Below are 8,313 nucleotides of genomic sequence, written 5' to 3' on the forward strand. Positions count from 1 at the left end.
CAGAATTCATTTAACTGATGGCATGCTCTTTAAAACGTAGGTTGAAAGCTCTTTATTTACTTGGTAATTACTTTCCCTAATTTGAATCAATTCGTTTTGGTTGCCTACATTTAACCAATCAATAAGACAGAAATCACTCATATGACTATTTGTATAGCAATAATAGCTTGGCAAGAGACACATTTAGTTCTGACACATGTTTGCAGATGTTTGCGATATTTGTGGTCCAGTTATTGAGAGCATTACGAGGTATCCTCACACAAAGGTTCATAGGATAGAAAAAGTTATTCCTCGTTTTTCATGCTTTGTTGTCCTACAAATGTACATTTCTGCTTGTTACATGTAATCTTTTTTTTAAATAAACTTCCTTTTTCCCAGGAAACTACTTGGCAAATTTAGGAAAAGATTGTGCTTAAGGTGAAAATAAGTACGGAATTACTTCGGTGATAAAATTCCGTGACAAATAAGTTAATGTTAACCTCTAATTTTACGGGGGACACTCACTTGCTCTTAATACTTCATCATAAACAATAACATGAATACGTATTGGTATCGTGGGATATATGAATTACAGAGCGTAACTTGACATAGGTATAGCTTTGAACAGTGCTTGAGAACCGCCTGGGCATTGACACACAGTACTGAAGCTGTCATACATCCAACTCATCTGGTACCATTTTATGGTTGAATAAAATCTTACTCTAAAAGAAGTAGGACCCACTGGGACCGATGCTCATGCACTTCCTCCTCCCAGGATTTCCCTTAAGATCATTTAGAAGCTCCAGTGACATCAGGTGAATCTGAAACTATCATTCAAAATCCTGCAAATGAGACGGTTCCAGCTTCAAATTAGTGATTAATTCCACCGACATGGCCCCTGCCAGTGATCAAAATATCAGATGGCTGTGAAAAAAGGCAAAGTAAGTGGAGGGGAAATGGTCTTTAGAATCCAAGCATCCTCAATCGATCATTAGTCACTGCATTGTCAGCGGTATTAATCACAGAGTTGCAGTGTGTGTAGCGCTGACTTCCACATCTGAAACTCCGCACAACGAGTCAGCACCACAGTGGCCGTTACCATATGGAGACGTTGTTGTTTGATTTAGATTTTCTTCTGTGTTATTTGTTCAGTGACCAATTACTTAGAGCACAAGCTTGCCCACTCGTATGCTTAGTCGCACCAAGGTATTCTCAGTTGTAAAGTATGAGCCTGTTAAAATAGGTGTACATGTCGTCAAAGACACATTTTCTGATATTGACTCACAGAGGCACCCTTTACCGTCTGTGTGAAACACACCGGGCTTTCTCCAATTCCAATGCAAACACATCTAGGTCATCACTAGACCGTCAACTGATGTAGTATGAAGACCAAGAAAGTCTGTATAGGATGGCTGGTTGGATGGATCACACAAACACAGGACCTTCACCCAGGAGGCTGCTGTTTGTGCCTGGCAACAACATTGTAAACATGAGTTTATGGTCTAAACTGCTAGTTTCAAGTCTTCTTCAAAACAGAATGATGTTCATTTTGTAAATGATGGTCCCATTTAGTAATATAGACGATAACGCAGGGAATGCTTCAGGGCTTGGCTACCTTGTGATTGACAGGTCTCTACTACGTTGTTGACCGGTCTAGCAGTTGTCCATGTTTTTGTTTTAGAACTTTAACCCTTTCACATTGTGTTTTCAGTTCATGTAAGGCAGGGGTGTCAAACTCATTTTCACTCCGGGCCTCATCAGCATCATGGTTTCCCTCAAAGGGCCGGTTGTAACTGTAAGACTGTATAACTGTAACTACTTCTAACATATTGTTAAATAACTGTCTCTGCTTTTGATTATTGTTTATTCAAGTGTAAAATTATTGTACATGCAGTTATATACATGTAAAATGACCGTGGCTCACTGGGTTAAGAGTCTAGCAACCGGGTTAAGAGTCTGGCAACCGGAAGGTCAACGGTTCGATCCTCGACTGGGATGTGTCACTTGTCGAAGTGTACCTGAGCAATACTGAACCCCTCATTGGCAGCCCACTGCTCCCTATATACAGGGATGGGTCAAATGCAGAGACAAATTTCCCCCTTAACGGGATCAATATGTATAATAAATTTAAAAAAATTAAAGTACTAAGTACTTTTTTTTTGTAGAAACCTAATCAAGTGCTGTAGTTTGTACTTATAACTCAGTAAAGTTCATTTTGAAATGACACTATGGATGTCTATCGAGTGTAAATGGACATGCCGTCCCTGACATGTCCCAAACAGACACTACAGGGATACCTGGAGCGTCATAGTCTGAAGGTTAGGGCCACTGCCAGTATTAAACGATTAGAGAATGAGAATGTGTTGTCCAAATCTACATCCCTTCTCATCCAGCTCAAACAAACCTTTTCACATCTTGACTATGCAGTGTGCTTTTATTTAAGTCAAGAAGCTATAGCACGTCTACAAGTAGTTCAGCTACAAGTCCACAGTTGTTCCACATCACCCTGCTGCTGGTTTCATTAGGCTGGCTTCCTGTCTTTAATGTAGGATTAAAGTCAAAATTCTGTTAATTAAGATCTGACACGATTTGGCTCCACCAAAAATCAGAGTCCAGCTGATTACATATACAGTCCGTCCACTTTATTCAAGTAAAGTATTCATATGCTTTTTAACTGTGAAGGACTTTGTCACCATTGTTTTTATAAGCACTTATTTGCATTATGGATTAATCTGCTAGTTATTTTTTTTCATCAATCACTTTGTCTTAAAATTGTTTAAAAATAGTGACAAATGCAAATTAGGATATCCCAGAACCCAAGGTGAAAAATTCAAATGTCGTGCTGTGTTTGACCAACAGTCTGAAACCCAAAGTGGACATATAGAAAGCAATGAATGTTTCTGCTAGAAATGATGACTGAAATGAATAATCATTTAACACATTTGTTGCTGATTAGTTTTGACTTAATGATGATCAATGATGCTGACCATGACCACAATCTCTCCCTAACCTTAACCAATTGTTTTTTGTTGCCTGAACTTAACAACCGTCAGCCATAAAACCCTGATCTTTTTTATAACAACCATAGCTTGTTTGGAGGGCAAAAGACCCATTTTGTTGCTCAGGTTGGAAATATTTGTGTTTCAGTTATTGAGGTATTATCACACAGGATTTGAAACATTCACACTGAAGCTGTGTCATTTTATATCTAACTCGTCTGGTACCACTTTATTGTTAAAAAAATATGTCACAATGCAGCGTTAAAGAAAGCAGGAGCATTGGGACCAACGCTCATTCACTTCCTCCTCTCAGGATTTCCCAGGTGATCAAGAAATTAAAACTACAGTAGTTTCCCCTTTTGGTCACAAACTTGTCTCGCTAATGTGTTGGGCTTCTGCCACAATAATTGGAGCAAAAGCAAGGTTACAATGATGATATCAGTGAGTAAGAATGCAGTTCACGTCTTAGTGTGGTTTGAGAGATGGAGGTGGGGGGAATGGCTCTGTGTCTAAACTGACCAAATTATCTTCTTCTTCTTCTTCCTACTCTTCACCTTGTCCCTCCTTATTTGGTCATTAAAACATTACAATATAATATCAGTAAAAGTGCTCAACTCAATAGGCATGTTGCTGGTGGACATGAAAGGCTTGGAAATACTCATTGTTCTTCTTTGTCAAGTGCTGCCCTCTCCATTTGACAGTATAATATTAACAGCACAATTAAGGGGCCCAGACTGGTTCCTTTTGCCTCCTTCAAAACCGCCATAGCTGATTTCAGACAGCTTTTTAAAATACTATTTTTGGAGCTGTGAATTGTTTAAAATGTCAAAATATGCAGATTATTCCGAACCTCTTTTGAATCATAAAACGCGGCATTAAATCAAACTTTTATTCCAATCGAGTAAGAGGATAATATGAAGAAATATCCCACCTGCTTTAACTTAATCCGACCAACTGGGAAAACCAGAGGTATACTTTTTGTCAAATGTCCAGGTGTTTTATTGCCAATTTTTCATGACTTTATCAAACTATTTGTTCCTAATGACTTAATATCATTGTTGTCTGTTTATGTTTTCTAAGTGCTTTTTAAACAATACCTTTAAATACCAATGTATCGGGGTCAAAAGTCAAAACCACCCAATTGATCCTTCGCTAAGTCCCACTCCTCACGCAGACTGGCCAATCATAGCATAGCATCAGCCAGCTGGCACCAGGGACTAACAACTATATGTCTCTGCTTCATAAACTCTCAGGCAGTGGTTTCTCATTTTCTTCATTTTCAGGTTGGTTTTGTGGATTTGGAGCTAGCCATGCTTTAAACATTGTGTATTAGTGATGTTCGTTACATGGAGAAGTTGGTAGTACAATGTTACATGGAGCTAGCATCAGCAAAGTACGTTAGCACATAAATAGCGAGCGTTGGCACTTCTATGCTACGCTATCTACTGAAGGTATACTGACTATAAACACATGCGGTTTTTGCTTTTCATTGATTGTAACAGTCATACCTGGTTTACAAGAACAGTGTTTAATTCATTAAATTCATTCTCTTCTTGCTCGATCGCCAGATGATGTGGTTTTCATTTTCACACTGTTATTTACATTGTTTACACTTTATATTTTTAACCAGTTTTTTCTGCTAAATCAGAAATTCTGGATGTATCCTTCCAATGCATATTGTAGACCCTACTGTCTGCTTCTCTCAGAAATCACTTTTTCGATTTTCAGAGAAACTTTATATCATAACATTTAAAATTATATATATTCAGGGTGTGCAGTTAGTGACCGTGTGGTCTCCATTGTTGCTCTGACAGCTTAACAGAGTTGCAGCTGGGGGCGGAGCTTATCGAAGTTCAAATGCAGCCCATGCAGTTTTAATAGACAGAAAAAGATGGACAGATTAGTTCTAATTTAAAGTAACACACAGTATCAAGGCATTTATTACACTAATTCCATAACTAATCATGTTTTGAGAAGAAATAAGTCACCAGTCCTTGCATGTCAAATATGTTGGTAGAATGAGGGTTAAACACGGCGTATTCCTGCTCAGAGGTTTCGGGTGATGTCTGTGTTTGAGCTGGCCGAGATAAAAGTACAGCATGTGGTACATTAGCATTCCTAAAAGTCACACTGTAATTGGTTGCAGATTAAAGTTAATTGATTTAGCTGATAGTTTTAAAGCTCCTGAAGATAATTAAGTGCAGTGTTGAGAATTCTGATATGTTGATATTTTGAGAACGAACAACCTGTAACGCGAGGGTACAACATAACGTTAACTAACATCTTAATCATGCAAATTAAAAAACACGGCAGATTTAATTATCATCGGTCGAATCATTGGTCCTCATTAATTACATTTGGCTTATTTATTCACTTTCACATATCTATTCCACTTACTTCCCAATTATGCAGGACAGTCCTCAGACCCCCGCTGATATAACAAACAGTGATTCCATTCCTGCTTCATTAGGGGATGCATGTAATAAGACGCTCAGGGGATGGAGGGACAAATGAGTATCCAAGGTTGTAGAGCTGCTGCAACACCAATCCAGTGCATCAGAAATGAGCACTAGACTTTCCTAATACAAATATATTCATAAACATGTACATATACAGAGTGTGTAATGTATACCGAGTGGCCTCAACTTATTCTAGTGAAAAAAGTGAATGCACTCAGATTACACACAACCCACCCGCAAATGTTCATCTGCTGTTTTAAGGTAGATTCAACAAGTGAATGAGTCCTTGCTCACACACTGAGTGAACTTGATAGAACACGGTTGATGAGCGGATGTTGAATCCTAAGCATTAAAAACAGAAAACAGCACCTGTAAACCCAAAGTTTTCTAAATGAGCATGAAGTGTTTTAGGATGAGGCTTGAATTGGAATTTTATTTTGAGCATCACTGTAAGATGTATTTTGATCAGATAATTCACCTAAGATGTCTATACAACACCATGCCTTCTTAACATCCTAAATTATTGAATCTATGAAAAAATGTAGATAATGAATCCACTGTGTAACTTATTTAAAGGGACTTGGTGGCATCTAGCGTATGGTTGGAGATTGAAAACAACTGAATACCCCTTCGCTCACTTCCACTCCAGAAGTCAGACGGTGGCTGGCGGTTCCACGGTTTTGCACTCCGCGACTCACATCGGAGAACAGCAGTGGCCTTCAAGTAACGTAAAAAACACAAAAGTCTTTGCTAGCACCATTGTTTTGTTTGTCTGTTCTTGGCCACTGTAGAAACCTGGTGGTGCAACACATTGGTCTACGTGAAGAGAACACACTTCACATGTCGCTATAACCCGTTCTCATTCCATGGTTGTCAAATACCAATGCCCCTTGGCACCTGATTCAGACACACTGAGGCACCCTTTAGCGTCTGTATGACACGCAACAGGCTTTCAATTAGCTTCTATCTAAAGCCATCCTGTCAGTATAAGGCGGTCAGTAGAAAGGGGCGAGATAGTCTGCTCAGGGAGGAGGCCTGGGTGGATGGTTGGGTTAAACAAACACAGACTTTTACCTGGAAGACCACTGTCCATGTCCTGTTGTAAACCAAGTTAATGTTGACTTATTGAACCTTTCTTTTGTCATGAAATGTATGTACTTAACTGTGTATATAAGTTACATTGCAAGTGTAGTTATTTTGACCTAAATCACAGCCTTTTCCAAATCCCAACAAAGTATTTGGCTACCTAAACCTCAACAAGTAGTTTTGTTGAAAGTTTATTTTGAAAGGACATTATGCATTAAACAAGTGTAACCTGACACAACATTCCTGACACGTCCAATACCAAAGCTAGAGGGATACTTAGAGCATCATAGTTTTAAGTATAGGGCTAATGACCAAGCTTTGGTATTTGATGAGTTGGGAGTGAGAACATGTTGCAACACATCTTGATGCAACATAACATTACGTAAGCCAAAGAAAATGGCTTGTACACAAAGTACAGATCAAATTTGTCATTAGTTTGTAAGTATTGGAAATTTTCTTAGCTCTCCATCGGTAGTTGAGATATTTCAGTGTAGACCAACCATCAACATTGGCATCCCTAGATCTGCTTGCATGGCAAGTGATCTATCAGGGTTTTTAAATTTTGTTTTTTTTAAGTCTATCTGCTAATGAAAGGGATGTGTTATACTGGTTGCAACAGTCTCAGTTTGAAAGTTAGTGTGCACTTGTTAGGCAATTAGGTGATACCAGAGTGGTCATAACCTGCAGAAGACTGTCATGACACACCAAGACAATTAAATACAGTAATGGAAACAGTTTGGCTCACAGTTAGAGTTTGCAAACCTCTATATACCTTCATTGGACGTTAGCCTTTTTTTCTGATATGGTCAGCCCATAGTACGATTGCCCCCATGGGTGCTCACAATTGCCCAGAATCTGCACCTATGATGGTGAATGTTTCGTTATATTGTTCGTTCATTCAACTTCAGAATTACAATCCTCAAGTAGCCAACTCAAGTCCTTTAGTAGATATCAAGACAGCATCTGTAGGCTTAATTTGACATACCCATTTGTATATACTGATTTGATTGAAGGTGCGTTGCTGCATTGAGTTTTTTATGGTAGTTCTTTATAGAATTTGACATTTAAGAGAAAGTTAAGTACATTATAACATTACGTGAAGCAGCTCTATTCATTTACATCTCTCCATCTATGTCAGCCTCTCTGATGGTAGTCATGCTGTGTGAGCATTGGGATACAATAGCAAAACTGAATGTGGCAAAAGGAAGTAATTAGACATTAATCGAGTGTAATGTGAGTCGGAGGTTATAGATGAAGACAAGTGCTGGTGCAAGAGTTCTATGATGAGATGAAGACAGACATCAATAGACATTGATGGTGGTAATGAATAGAGAGAGTGCTGCCATAATGACACTTTACCTTTAATAGTGCTCATTAAGAAGACTAGCCACTTGGTTGAGGATGAGAGATGAGAGATGAGCTGTCGTCAGGACATAGATGAAAGAAGGGCCTTATGAATTATAAAACCCTAGAAGGGCCCAGACAAGTCCAAACCAGCAGGTCCACACACTGAAAGAAGGGGGGGAGGGGACAATTGGGAAACAAAGCCCTGCCTGGGTGAGTATGTGTTGAAATACACTAGATCAGTCTAAACATGTGCAGAAGTTAAAGTAGCATCGCAGGTTTAAGCATAATTGATATATATATATATACAGTGTATGTATGTATGTGTATATATGTATATATATGTGTGTATATGTGTATATATATATGTGTGTATATATGTATATATTTATGTGTATATATGTGTATATATATATATATATATATATATATATATATATATATAT

The sequence above is a fragment of the Anarrhichthys ocellatus genome, unplaced genomic scaffold, assembly GCF_004355925.1.
Source record: "Anarrhichthys ocellatus isolate YVR2014 unplaced genomic scaffold, GSC_Weel_1.0 scaffold6, whole genome shotgun sequence".
Lineage (NCBI taxonomy): Eukaryota > Metazoa > Chordata > Actinopteri > Perciformes > Anarhichadidae > Anarrhichthys > Anarrhichthys ocellatus.